A 14,675-nucleotide genomic window follows, 5' to 3' on the forward strand; every position below is an offset into this window, starting at 1 on the left:
ATACACAAAAAGTCAACAAAAATTTTTAAATTAAATGAGTATATCAATACAATAGCACAATTTACTTCTCCATTCAGGCTCATCTTTATCCTACAGAGGATAACACTATGCCTGGGAAGACTGGAAATACTCAACCATCGATTCCCTCATCAACAGAAGTACAATCGCTGTGTTAATCAAAAAGACAATTTGGAAATGTATTCCAAAAGCACTCAGAATTCCAAGTACAGTAAGTGAAGATTTTTGAGACGGTCTCACTGTGTAGCCCTGGCTGGCCTAGAACTCTCTAAGTAGATAGACTAGGCTAGTTATGAACTCACAGAGATCCTCCTGCCTTTGTATCCCCAATGCTGGGATTAAAGGGGTATACCACTACACCTAGCTCCAGAAGCTAATTTTAATAATTAGTCATAAGGGGAGCTGGAGAGATGGCTCAGGGGTTAAGAGCACTGACTGCTCTTGCAGAGGACCTGGGTTCGATTGCCAGCACTCACATGTTGCCTAACAACTATCTGTAACTCCAGTTCCAGGGAATCTGACACCTTCTTCTGACCTCTCTGTGTACTGCACGCATGGGTGCACTTACATACATGCAGGCAATACACGCATACACATAAAAAAATAAGAAGAATTAATCGTAAGATGAACAAGAGAGGGAACCTTAAATGTAGACCACTAGTTAAATAACCACAAGTGCGTTCTTATTATAGAATGTTAACATCATAGTGCATTCTGATGACCCTGTAGGGATGCTCAGGATGTAGTATCAAAACACAGGAAGTTGATCACAGGACAGTATATCCAACTGGTCCCAATTTCAATTAATGAAAGTCTCTTTTGAAAATTTCATACATGTATACAATGTCTTGTTCACATTCATTCCCTCTCTCTTCCCTAACTAAATCCAGGTCCCCCTAATACATCTTCCTCCTAACTTCACACCCTTTAATTTTTTTTTATATCCACTGAATCCAGTTAGTACATCCCATATGTGCACTTCTGTGGGATCAACACTAAGGCATGAGGAACCTAGAAGTGATCATAGCTCAAAGGGAAAGTGACTCTTACTCCCCTAGGATTCATCAACTGCCATTAGTTACTAGCTGCGGTGGGTCCTTGGGAGTTCCTCCTCCATCCATGCTGAAATTGTAACTAGCTTGGTCTTCTACAGGTCTTGAGAAAGGAACCACAGCTGTTGTGGGTTCATGTGTGCAATAGCAATGTCATGTCCACAAGACAGCATTTCACAAATTTTTAAAGTGGTCTCTATGCTTTAAAAGTTTAACAGTGGTAAGCTATGCAAGGTGAGTTTACATGGCTTAAATATTTTCTTGGAGCATTTTCTTTATTGGTGGTTAATCAAAGAATGCAGATAGTCCTGAAAAAGTTGTTTATCTGAACTGATATTTCATTTTATATAATAAGAAACTTCAAGTTTATGATAAAATTGAATGTAAAATGACTTTTAAAAATTGTTAGATTCAATTAAATTAACATAAATGTTTAATGTTGACAAAAGAAATCTCCAGGATTTAATTGGTGTACATTCCTTTTACCTACTACTGCTTGCATATGGGATCTAATGATCTTCAATTCTATCCCCTCAGACAGCTCCTTGGTACTGCCCTCATTCCTTTGCTCCCTCCTGTCATCCTCCTTCACTCCTCTAGGTTGTTTCATGTGTACTTTCATTTCATATATACATGCATACATGACTTTATGTGTTCGTATAAAATCTGAGATACATAATGAAAGAAAATGTGATATGTGTCTTTCCGACTTCATTCATTTAATATGATAATGTCCAGGTGTTTCCATTTTCTTGGAACAACATAACTTTGTTCTTTTTTATGGCTGAATAAAATTCATCTATATCCCAAAGTTGGTCCCATAACTTAACTATTGTGAATAGTGCTGCTATAAAAATGAGTGTGCAAGTATCTCTTTGATATATTGACTTAGAGTCCTCTGAGTAAGCACTATAAAATGACACAACTGGTCATATGCTAAATCAATTTTCTATTTTCCGTTTTTTTTTTAACTTTTACAAAAACTTTATTGAGAATTTCAAACATGCATATAAGGTGTTTTGATCAAATTGGAAGGGCATCTGTATTTCTTTCTATAGTAGCCGGACTGTTAAAATCTTATCATCATCTGATATTGTCTGTTGAATGGATTCTATGCTGATGAACTCTCAGTGTTGTTTAGTTTGCATTTCATAGCCAGTTTACTAAACTTCCACTTTTCTTCTTGAACAATGCTTGCAATCCTTTAGATTCTTGTGAACTTCTTTGGGGGCAGCCACTGGAATTTTACTATTTTCCTTGGGGTGTAAATGTCTTATAACTTAAGGTCTAGTTACAGCAGTGAGACATGTATTTACTCAGAACTCTTCCTAGAAACATTCTCAGAGACTTTACCAGTGTTGAGAAATACCAGAGAAATACCAGTGTTGAGAAACAGTGACTTTGGAGGTGTTTTGTTTTTAAACATTTTTATTATTTTTGATTCTGTGTATGTACATACCTATGTGAGATATGTGCACATAGGTGCAGGTATCAGTGGAGGTGAAAGTTGTTGAATTTCCTGGAGCTGGAGTTTGAAGAGGTTGTGAGCCACTTGATACAGCTGATGGGAATTGAACTTTGGTCCTCTGAAAGAGCAGCATGCCCTGTTAATAGCTGAGCCATCTCTCTAGACCCAACTTTGGAGTTTTAAATAGTTTTGAAGGAGCTGTGAACTAGAATTAAGTTTGTGCATCCCTCACCTTGACATGCACACAGCAGGGAAGTTAAAATGAGTCAATTCAGCTACACAGAGCTGAGAACTCTAATAGGCAGCAGAGAAGAAAGAGAAAGGCTGGTGGACAGGTTCCCCAGCATCCCAGCATATCGACCCCATCAAATGGACTCTAATGCTTTCATGCTGAGGACTGAATCAATCACAGAGCATGTTGGTGTCTCTGCCAGACTCCATCTGATGGGCTCCTATGTACAAAGCACCCTCTGCGCCCATCCTTTCAGCTTAAGCATCCTTGTCCATTACCGACAACTGTTTCCTTAGTAACTGAAAAAAGACCATAGATTGACTGGACCAGCAGGGCTGAAGGTGTGAGCTGGATTTCAAATATGTCCTTCATTTCTATGTTGGGCTTTCTGGGCCTTTCATTGGGGAAATTGTGCCTACACTATGAATGACCACACAGCAGACAGCACAGTCCTCTGTGATTGCCTTTCATGCCTCTCTAGAGCACATAGCCAATGGTAATTGTAAAAGAGAGACTATATCTTTAAATAGCCTACAGTTTGAAGTGAGCTCATTTCTCTGATCCATGGATGCATAAACTGTCAATGCTCTGTGCAGAGTTATATAGTTAAGAACCAGTACAAAGATGAAGAACTTGTCCCCTGGTTCTAAGCAAGTACAACATGAAGGATTTACACTTCACATACTTGTGTCTCAAAAGCTTTTGGAAATCTGGAGGTGATCCCTTTTTTTGGGAGGGTAAGTCTTTTTTTTTAATTTTTAAAAATTATTTATTTAATAACAACATACTTAGAAGAAGCATATCATTACAAGACAATTGACATATTCAATAATGGTTTCCTGAGGTAGGATGCATCTCTTTCAAATTTGGCTGTAAATTTTTAGGTTTACAGTTGAATTATTACAGTTATACAATATTGTACTCAGTATAAACCCTATAAGACAAAATTAAATGAAGTTTTAAACTTTAAAAAAGATCTTTATTTCATTATTAAAATACACAGTTTCATACAGAAAAATTCATTTTTAATGCAATTGGCATTAAGATGTTTGCACATGTGTTTCTAATCTCTATATATCTGATTATTACTAGTCACAGTCGGTTACAGTCATCAGGTAGATTTCAATGGTAATGTTTTTCACATCTACTAATTATTGTTTTTTTAATCATTAGTTTTTTAATTTTTTTTTCATACAGAAGAATTCATTCCAAAGCAATTGACATGACTATATACATGACTATCACTGGTCACAGTCTCCCACCTTCTGAGCTCCTCGGCATCTGAGCATGAATACAAACTCGTCAGGTAGACAGCCTTCCTCTCCCACTAGAGGCTCCATACTCTGCCATCCCTGTCACTGTCCAAGGAGGTGATCCCTTTTTACAGGTTCTGTGTCCCAGAAGCTCGACTTCCATATTCCCCACTCCCTTCCTTGTGCCTCCACTAAGGAGCTCCAGGGCGCTCTCAGGATGGCACAGGAACATGCACAACCCAGTTTCTGGAAATGGCAGAGGGTCTCCTTTTTCACTCTTCCCACTCACTACCCTACACTAATCTTTTTGGACTTTTGATCACTCAGTTTTTCTCCCATCTCCTCAAATCAGCTGAAGGCTATTTTAAGTGGTATCAAAAGAATGATATTGCCAGGTCTCGACCTCTGTGAGTTCTCACATATCTAATTTGGAATTTTCCTTCTACTCTCACAGATTGGTGGGAGAAGGAAAAAGATGCTGCTCTCCCCATTGGTACCATGGGTGATAGTCATTATTTTGAGAAACTCGTTTGAAAAAGACATAGATAAACTAGAACAGGGCTGGTCATAGCAATGGAGCAGAGTTCTGCTTTTCCAGGCTTGAGTTTTTCAGTACCTGAATGGAATGACATGAACATGAAGCTGCGGCTTCTACTTTCCCACATTCATGCTATCTACCAGGAGAGGGGTCCACTATGCATGCCTTTGCCAGTCACATTGCCAGAATCACCATTAAAACCATTCAAATCCAGTAGTTTTCAAAGTGCGGTCTGTACATCAATGCTTGCTATGAAATGTTCATGAATTTGTGTCTTTGATGAAATAAGAGGCCTAAACCGGAGGGGAAACCAATCTTGTAACTAAGCAGATTTTTAGTTTAGTTGATTTAACAGTGAAGGAAGCACTGTGCTTGTATTTGTTGATATTCTCAGATTGGCTTCTTATATAACTATGGCATTCTATGGAGCCACAGCTCACGAGCAATGAATCAACAGATGCTTTGATTGGCATTGCATCTGAGTATATGGTTCCCAGGTAGGCCCTCTTGTTGAGTAGCACAGAGTTTGTTAGTAATTGGCTCTCTTGGATCTGAATCCCAAATCTGCCACTCTCTGCCTAAACAACCACATTGAAGTTCAGAACCCCTTCAAGTTCAGTACCTTCATTTTTAAGACAGAAAAATATTCTCTACCACTGTAGTATTTCCATGACAATGAGGTTTAAGGAACAAATACCCTGCACATGAATTAAATCGTGTGTGTGTGTGTGCGTGTGTATGACATGTATCTATGATCATGCCGGTATGTACATGTATGTATGAAGGTGAATGTGTGTGTGTGGAAGCCAAAGGTAAATGCTGGATATCTTCCTTTATCACTCCATACCTTATTTTTTGAAGCAAGTCTTTTGCTGAACATGGAAATCACTCACTAGGCTAGGCTGATTAGCCCATGAGCCCCAGGGATCTGCCTATCCCTGCCCCTGTGCACCCAGTGCTTAGGCTTGTCTGCTGGGTACCCACAATCAGGTCCTCATGCTTGTACTGCAGCACTTTTCTTATTGACCCATGACCTCAGCCCCCTATTTCAGGGATATTTAGTACATACCATATCACACTCCAAGGCATAGAAGAATTGGTAAAAATCACCATGTGTGTATCTATGCACCTATGTGTATAAGTGAATATCACTCATGTCTTCTTGGTTTTGATTCTCTTTTCTTTTTCCCAAGTGAATTATTTGCTTCTATCAATTTTATTTTTCTGGTCAACATGGTGTAAATAAAACAGAGAGACAAAATATTACTAACATTCAAAGGAAGTTAGATATTTTTTATGTATCATTAAATTATTAAGTAGGATAATACAGAAAAACAGCATTCCTAGCATACAAAATTCATATGGAAAGTAGTTTAAGAATGAATATACAGAACTTTAAGTACAGAAAATTTGTTCCAAAATTTGACTATCCAGCTATGTTTGTCAGAATACTGAATAAGAAACACAGCAACCTGAGTACTAAGGCAAATTGCAAAGGAGATCTTGTGAAGCCTCACTATACTTTTGAGACCTTAGCATATTCTCCCACAAGCATAGGTCACTGAAACACTGGTTCTCACCAAAAGGGTTTGTTTAGTTGGATTCCAGTGACCAAGAAGTATCTGTGGACACTTGATTATTCTCAAATTGCATGTTAGTTTCCAGGCAAGCATCTTTTTAGAAGATATGCATAGTTTCATGAAGAATTAGAAAATTTTGTGAAGTTTGACAAAGGGTTATGTCAAATTATCATCAACAGCAAATAGCTATGGAAGCCAGTGGTCAATTCACTTGTCTAATGCACATTGGTTTAGCTCTCATTGTGTTCCAGGACGTAGGCTGAAAGAAGCACAGCTCCGGTTCCCAGGGGTGACTTGCATGTCTGACATCCCCAAAAGACTTTCCTTCATTTTTCTACTCTAGCATGATGCTTGCTGAGTATAATTTTAGACCTGGGTGGGCATTAATGGCTCACCTCTTGAAAAGGTCAAGAAAAGATGCCAACCCCTAAGGATCTTCTGAGAAGGCTTCACTAAAATGGGAATGTGCTTGAATGTTTAAAAGAAACAACTTTTCTGGCATAAGCTGGACTTTGGAAGGTGTGTGCCTGGTTAGCCAGGATGCTTACCTGTTCAGAGAGTTTTATAAGTGATATAGCTACGCAGGTGTAGCAGGCTCGGCAATCCTCTTATACTTCCTTAGTCCCTTGCATTAATGCTGCCTGTCTGGCCCGTACACATTCACGTCATGAGCATCTCTTGTCACTCTCTCTCCTTCATTAATATTTTTATTACGTTCCTTCAAATTTTGTTGAACTGAATACATTTAAGAGGGACAGACTGGAGGGGAAAAAATGAATGTAAATAGGAAGGGCTCACATGCACTAGGGTTTGCAGATTACTGTGTGGCTGTCATCACTGTTATTATCCAAACATAATATTGGACCAGAAGCAATAGGACAGCTTTGTATTCAGTTCAGTCAATGACCAAATGCTGTGAAAAATCATCTCTCACTGCTTAAAAGCAATATGACTGCTGTGTAAAATTTTATATTTGAGTCAATAAGTAAATTAAGTCAATGATTAAGTGTTTGAACTAAAAAATTCAGTAAGAAAAATTTATTGAGAAAATTGGGATATTAATGCAATTAACCTTGCAGATGATTATTTCTACCTTTCCTTATTTTTTGAGTTCATTTGCTTGTTTTTGGAGTCTTGGTTTCCCTGTAGCCTTACCTGGCCTGGAACTCACTATGTAGACCAGGACTTACTCTCACAGAGATCAACCTGCCCCTTCCTCCCAAGTGACAGAATTAAAGGCATGTGGCACCACATCTGATCAGAAGATTACTTCTTAATCTCTCTAAAATGAGGCTGTGTTTAGACAAATGAAAGTATATTTGAAAAGATGCTAATATGTGTGTAAAGATACACAATATGAATGTAAAGTACACTGAACTTCTGAAAGAAAATTTTATCTGTAGTTTTTCACAAATGTATTTATGAAAAGTCTTTTTTGATGTGTGTAAAGTAATAACAGAATACCCATTGCACACAGTTTTCCATAAATACACTTCTGGATCCTTAGGCAAGAAGAAAGATCTGGTCCAAAAATATAGGTAGTAGATCTTTTCAAACGACAATTAACATACCTTTCTTCCTCTACTCTGTGCTGACTGAAATGGAGACCTGACATTTTCTGCAGGAAACTGTCTTTCCTAAGAATGTATTTCTAAATATCTTTGGTTATGAGATAAAGGGAACATACTAAATTCATATCAATCCAAGAGTTGCAGAGCAGTGACAGCACTGTGCCCATGGCTTGGTGATTCCCTGGGGTTTGTGTCGATGTAGACAGGCCTTCAGAATCCATGAGCAGACAAGTAATAATAGTAATAAACACAGTAACAGACCTGAGCACTGCCAGGATGTAATTGCTCTGGCAGCCAAGCAAACAGTCCTATTGTCGGCCCACACAGCTTTGATACCAAAGCGCTCAGGAGAGAACAGCTGGAAACCCCAGCAAGCAGGATCCTTGTTAGCAGACTTTGTTCACTTCAAACAGGGAGGGATGTTTTATTTTTTAATGATGCCCTTTCCAATCAGCCCTGTCTTCTTGCTGCCTGCCTCTGACTTCTATTAGCTCTCATTTTTACATAAGGCAGACTGTTCAGGTTACAGTGTTGTTTGCAGAAGAACTGGGTTGACTTGTCAGTCAAAGGCTTAGGAAGTTCAAGATGCAGCAGCAGATATCTAAACATGGGAGCATGCTGTGGAAATTCTGTGGAGGAGGCAGCTGATACTCCACCTGAGAGAAATCCCTGCTATGGGGCAGGGAGATGAACCTGTCCCAGATCTTCCTGCAAGGGCAGGCTGTGGCACAGGGTCCTGACCTGAAGCAAAGTCATACAAGGACACCAAAAAAATCTCCCTCTTTCATCTCATTCATCAATCCCACAACTACTTAATAGGCTGTTATTAATGATTCTGAAAATGGCATCCACTAATAAACAGAATAACAGCAATTTTGTGTGCTTTCTATTAATGCACCACTGCCATTACATCATTCAGTGGAAGTTTGGGACTGGAAGGAATGAGTCTTAGATCATAAAAATTCTAGGGGAGGGCCTGGAGAAATGGCCAGCAGTTAAGAACACTGATTGCTCTTATAGAGGACCACAAGGTGGTTTACAACTCTCCACAGCTCCAGTTCCAGGGGATCCGAGGCTCTCTTCTGACCTCTGCAGGCATTGCACGATGTGGGTGCACTTACATACATGCAGGCAATATACTCATATACATAAAATAAAATAATAAATAAAATATTTTAAAATGAGAAAAAAACCAAATTCTCTTTTAGGAACATCTTGAGGGTGTGGACGAAGAGGTGGGATAAGGATTAAATTAGCAGATCATTTTAGTAACTGTACAGTCCTGGTTTATTTCTGCCCTTATAAACATTTCCCTTTGTGTACAGTACAGCCAACCCACCAACAAGCATATGCTCTACTCATACAAAGAGGAAGTTACCATGATCTTCCTTGAACCTGTTCTATCCTGAATTCTTTTCCTTTAGATTTTCTCTCTCAAAGTACTCTCCCTGATGCTCCTGAGTGAGCTCAGGCAGATCACATGAATTCTCGCTCTAATGTGACAGGAAATCAAATGAGCCATATCCTATGAAGTACACACATATTTTAAACTCTATTTAAAGGCAAAGCCTTTCCTACTCAAATCTGGGAGTGAAATGGAAGCTTCTGTGGACAAGATGGAAGAGAGAGGTGTGAGTTAATATCTCTTATAAATGAATTTATTACTTTTTGGGTATCATATATGAGACCCCCCAAAAAGCCGTAAAATAATAAAAGTCCAGTCCAGTCTTACATGGTGGGTTCGGAAAGCTTCTGGCTGGAGGATAGTGGAACATATACACAATTGTTCTCTGGAACTTTCTATTCATGGGTTTTCTTACCTTTCTTACCTCTGTTTTTCTTGACCCTGGAAAATAAAACACTACCGTAGGTAGTTGCTCCAGATCCTATAGAGCATTTCTCTTCCCATTGTGTTTGCTACCTTTCTTTTCACAGTGAACAAGTATCTTTCGGGTTTTTACTTTTCCTTTCCCTGTAAACAAGAAAACTTTAGAAAAGAATTATGTATTTTGGCTCACAATTTCAAAGGGTTCAGTCTATGATCAGTTGGCTCCATTTTCCTGTGCCCATTGTGAAATTAAACATGGTCATCTAAGTGTAGGGTAAAGAAGCTCCTTCATGATGGGCATGAAGCAGAGGAAAGAGAGATGTTGGCTTTCAACTCTCCCCTTTTTATCTCTTAGTCTGAGCCCTAGGTTATGAGATGGTGTCATTCACATTTATGATCCATCTTCTTCCTCGGTAAATCCTCTCTAGAAATACCCTCATAGGTATACCTCCAGTTTTCTAGGTGATTCTAAACCCAGTTAAACTGATAATCAGGATTGAATGTCACGCCCATATTTTTGCTGGTGTTTCTTTACCACTCAGATAACTAGGCTGTATGAAGCACCATTCTAATCTCCCTTTTACTCAAGACACACCTCTGCTCTACAGGGAATGCACATCCTGCAGACAACTGACCCTACTCTAACTTGGTCTCTCAGCCATCATCACTATAATCATTCAATATATTACTATCTTCTAGAGTATCTGGGTAGGATTCCAATTGTAACCTACTGTGGCCCCCAAAACCAGAGGTCTCATATTTCTAACTCTAAAGTTGGGATTGAAAGATTAGCACCTTAACTCAGAACATCATCAGAAGAGCTATAGTCAAAACTCGGCTCCCCAGGCTTTAAGGACATGGTAATTTCCAAGATATCATGGCTTTTAGCCCATCAGACACTCTTGATTCTCATTTCTCTTCTGACATTCCTGTGTCAGTGCTCCATTTCCTCAGTCTCAAAACTAAAGGACATAAAAGAGATATGCCTCTCCCTATGATATAAGGCCAGCCCACCACATTAAATATGGGTTAAGCAGGAACACACAAAAAGAACACTATGATTACACATAGGACATGGTATTTCTGGGGAAAATTATTATCGTTGAGTTTGAATACTTGACCTCCGTTGGCTATATTACATATTTCTATATTTTTATATCCTACTGTCAACCCATGAGGCAATGAATTTCTACTCTACACATGACCTACAGTCAATATTTATGTGTATATATGGAGAAAATACACATACACCCACACACACATATATATATATATATAAAAAACATTTTCTGCATCACAATAGCTTTCCACATCACAGTGGCTTTGCCCTGAGGCTGAGTATAAATAAATTGACAATGTGATTTCCTACTAATGCCACAAGAGAAGGCTCTTTCAGAATAATAATCAGAAACCTTCATAAAGTAAAGAACACTTGTGCAGGAGGAAACAATTCCTTACCAGGGTGGGAAAACCAACTGGCTGGAAGGCGTCCATGGGCTTTTATTGCTTATGAAAGTTGATTTTATCCCAGGTTGACATTACTTTTCTGAAATACAGATGAGACCTATAAGGCTACTTGGGGCTTATAGAAGAACCGTGGTGGGTAGTAAGCATGTTATTGAAAGAAATCAAGTTCATCAATGAAGATGGTAAGAGTCTAGAAGGCATTAGCAGTTAGAATAAAGAAACCTGGTACTCTTCAAATACAATAAGGTAAGAACCAAGGAATCAATGTGACCAGAAAACAGGGCTTCATAGAGGAAGGGAGAAAAGAAACACAAAGTCTGACACATAAAATCTAGTCTGTTATTTGTGATTCCAAACTTGAGTGGAGACGTGAAGTATTCCAAATCTCTCTGGATATTAACAATTCAAATTATCTCTATCTCCCAGTGTCTTTCAAGTAATGTGCCTGGGAAAAATAGTAAGATTTCTCCAATGCTAGCTGCAAAGGAAACATGCCAAGGAGAACATGTGATTGTTTTTCTAAAAGCTACAAGTGCACATGGCTAAGTTTTACATTACGAAGGTCTCCTTTAGCTTTCTAACTCCTGTTTCCTGTTTCTGTCTATATTGGAGTCCAACTAATGAAGAACAGGAGAGCTCAGGGTATAGTGAAGAAGAGCTATTGTACAATGGCTATGGAAAGGAAAACAGAGATTTCCATAAACGAGAGAACAAGACAGAAGGAAAGCAACCAGGCTACAGAAGTCAACTGTCTAAAGCCACAACTAAGCCTTACATTAGCAGAATTTTGTTGTTGTTGTTGTTGTTTGGTTGTATGTTTTTTGATGTGTAAAGTACTTAGAAAATCACTATCAAAGTATGGTTAAGTAGAGGTCCACTGGATATTTCCTTCAATGAAGAACCAGGAGTGATATATAATTATAACCTTAACAAACAACAACTTTTTTCTTTAGAACTATACAACAGTGTGTAAGGGGGGGAAATTGATTTGAATGATGTGAATGAACCATGCCCCTAAGATCCAAGATGATATATATTTACTTTTAAGGCAACATTAACTTTGATGATACACTCCTAAAAATGTCAGCAATGCACATATTCATATAAATTTTAAGTAATTGGGGTAAAATTTAATACTGTCATAGTTTCTTATCCCTTCCTAGTTTTAAAATGGTAGAAATAGTTTACTGGTATTTAATATAGAATTAAGACCCCCTATAAATCACAATTACCATCATCCAAATGCAGTATAAAAGAATCTCCAAACTCATCCAACAAAGACTGTCATGACTTGATCTATTACCTGGAAGGTGAGAAAAGTCTGGTGTCGTGATTCACCTTCTTAAAATTTCCATTACTTTTTGTCCTTATTGATAGCAACTCCATGTGAGTAAGCATAATTATCTACATTTTGTGGATGAGAAGGTTGATGGATAAGGGAGCAAACTAACTTGCTCAATATTTGAATTATCTGTCAATCTTTCTGCCAATCATATTTATTCTTTGTAGGGATACATCCCTCCAGTCAAACCACTCTTAAAAACATAGCTAGACATTCCTCATAGTATCTACCCCAACCTTACCTTGAACTACCTCCCCAAGTATCCAAAGCATATCGTTTCTTAAAGCATTTCTTAACTACTACAAGTTGATAATGACTTGCTTTCTCTTGACAATTGCAACAGCCTTTATTGGACCTTTAATGGCACATGAGTGCCTTATAAATTTTTTGAATGCTGTGGGGTTTTTTGTTAACACTTACGGACTTAACAGTGAAACAGCCTTCCCCTAGAAGATAGACATGCTCAGAATTATGCACAGTATAAGATAATTGACAAACTTAGAAACAAACAGGAAGAAAGGAAACCAAGAGAAAGGAAAATAACAGGAAATTTTTGATCTCCTATTTTAGAATGTTTCTTTGGTGATTCTTACACTCTGTTTGTGGTTGCATGTTTTCTCTTCAGTGCCAGTGAGGGCATTCATGTATATAGCAGTAGTTGAATAAAACCAGAGTCATCTAACTGGTCCAGTTTTTATCTTCTGACTATGTACTCAGTTGTGCTCCAAATATGAGAAAACTGCAGGAAGGCAAATCGCTAGTAGTTATAATTCAAATAGAAATGGGAGGGAGAGTGGTTTGCACTCCTTATACACCTGTACCTCTTTAATGATCATGTTCCCAGGGGAAAAAAAAAAAACACATTTCCAGAGATTGGGATCAGCCCAGAACTGTCCCACTGGATGCATCTGGTGTGATTGTGTCAATGGCTAAAACATTTCCTTCCTGTACCTCTTGGATGGATGGATACGCTCTCCCTTCTGGCAGACTGTGAGTATAAATTTCTGTTTAACACAAGTCACTCTAAAACTGTTTTTCTTTGAAAAGTAGAAACTGTTGAAACTTTACCTTACAGCCGAGCAAGGCCTTACTGAAGGAGATTCCAGAGCGACAGTCTCTCCCTGCATGGAGCTCTGTGAAACCCTCTTTTGATTTGTTTGGTTACCAGTTAGTCAAAGACACACTGTGCATAATCTTTGTTCTCTCCATGGCTGGCTAACTAGACATGGCTCAGTCCTCAAGAAGCCTTATTATGGAGAGTACTGGAAAGTTAATGACCACAATGATCCTCCTTGCCATAGAGGAGAAAGCATGTAAACAAAGGTTGTGCCAACATATTACTTCCATACTTGCCATCTGCTCCCTTCTGCAAATGCATGTAGATTTTGAATAAGAAAGTTAGAAAACACTAGAATTTGTTCTACAAAGCCTTTATCTGGGTCCTTGAATAAATTAGCATTGTTATTTTCCAGAGGAATGCACTGCATATGAAACCATAGTCAAAGAGTGGGGCTTAAATAACACACTAGAATCTACCCAAAGATAGAAAGGATCAACAACTTCGGATTCAACAAGCCACAAATTAAGAACATTTTGTGGCTAAATCATATCTGTGTTGACCTTATTTTTCTTACTATGATTCTAAGTAATACAGCATATAATAATGTGCTACATTCCTAAGTAATGTAGCATAGCATTTGCATTATGTTCAGTATTACAAGTCATCTGGCAATTACTAAAAGTACATAAAGGGATGTGTATACAAATACTATGCCATCATATGAAAGACTAAATTTAGATTTTTCTGGCAGTCCTTGGGTCAACTGTCTAAAGATACCCTAGATGCCTGCATATTCAGGGGTGTGAGAACTCCTCCATTGCTGCACCCCTCATCTATTTCTCATCACTCATTCACTGTGTCTGTGGTTCGGAGCGGCTCAGAATGAAATCTTGGTGGTATGATTATCAGCCAAAACCTTCCATCATTCTACCAAAGATCAAGTGTTTCCTGTGAAGAGGTTAGCATTCTAACTGCGGTTTTGCCTTCCCTTAGCTTTAGGGTAAGGTTTATTTTATTTTATTTTATTTACTTATTTATTTAGTAATTTATTTATTTTTAATTAAAAATATTTTTTTACAATTAAAGTTACAGTTTTAACACTATACAAAATATTACAGTAATTCAGATTTTTTGGCATAATGATTACAGATTTGATAAATACATTTTATATCTCATAATAGCGATGAGGATTATACAAAAGCTATTAAAACAATTATGAGAATAAATTCTATTGTCACTTAAGTATCTAAAGCTATTTTCCTTTGC

At 38.0% G+C, this 14,675-nt stretch overlaps 1 protein-coding gene across 1 annotated transcript in view; it reads right to left on the reverse strand.

Moving 5' to 3' along the window:
- Positions 1 to 14,675, reverse strand: part of Agbl1 (ATP/GTP binding protein like 1) — a 912,025-nt gene that overhangs the window by 290,871 nt on the left and 606,479 nt on the right. The window lies entirely within an intron of this gene.

The sequence above is a fragment of the Nannospalax galili genome, unplaced genomic scaffold (assembly GCF_000622305.1).
Source record: "Nannospalax galili isolate Female #2095 unplaced genomic scaffold, S.galili_v1.0 scaffold63, whole genome shotgun sequence".
Taxonomy (NCBI): Eukaryota; Metazoa; Chordata; class Mammalia; order Rodentia; family Spalacidae; genus Nannospalax; species Nannospalax galili.